Here is a 706-nt window from a genome sequence, read left to right on the forward strand (position 1 = left end):
AAGACATCCTTATGGCTAGTGTTTATTTAGGTCTGACTTGGAGCGTAGCCTGGGGCTAGGCGCTTTCCACACACTATTTCAGTTACTTATGGATAGATAGGGTTCTGCATCCTGGGGCTAGCCAGAGACGTGTGGAGGGTGTGTCAAGATTGTCCCTAACCTCTAAAACAGGCATGGAAAATTGTGTGTTCTGTGTATCTTATAGTGAAAGTGTCTCCAGCTTTCAATCAGATCCCCGGAGAACTAAGAACTTGCGGCTGAGCTGAAAGCGGTTCATTCAGTGAGAACTCTTTCAGTGCTGTTTTAGAGAGAGGACGTGTCCTCACAGGCAAATACTCCTATCACAGAGAGGTCTTGGTGTTTGTAATCAAACACCTCCCGACCTTGGATAAAGCCTCCCTTTCCACCTCTTGTAATGAGTTGTACAAAACTGTCCCGGACAGCACTAGCAGTGTCTCGGAGGGGGTGTGGACAAGGTAGGGGCTGGCATCTTGGCCTCCAGGCGCTGAGGACCTGCGATGGCAAGGAATGGGCGACGGAGAAGGGCGGGCAAAGGCAACGCCCCGCGCCCGCCCCAGCGTCCCGGACCCGCGAGGTGCGGCGCCTTTAAGGTCCGCTGGGGGCGTGCTAGCAGCGGCCACGGGCGCTTGGAGAGGTGAGCGCGGCCGCCCCGCGGGCCGTGCGCTGGGAGACGGACTCGAAGTAG

Source organism: Crocuta crocuta, unplaced genomic scaffold (assembly GCF_008692635.1).
Source record: "Crocuta crocuta isolate KB4526 unplaced genomic scaffold, BGI_CrCroc_1.0 scaffold64, whole genome shotgun sequence".
Taxonomy (NCBI): domain Eukaryota; kingdom Metazoa; phylum Chordata; class Mammalia; order Carnivora; family Hyaenidae; genus Crocuta; species Crocuta crocuta.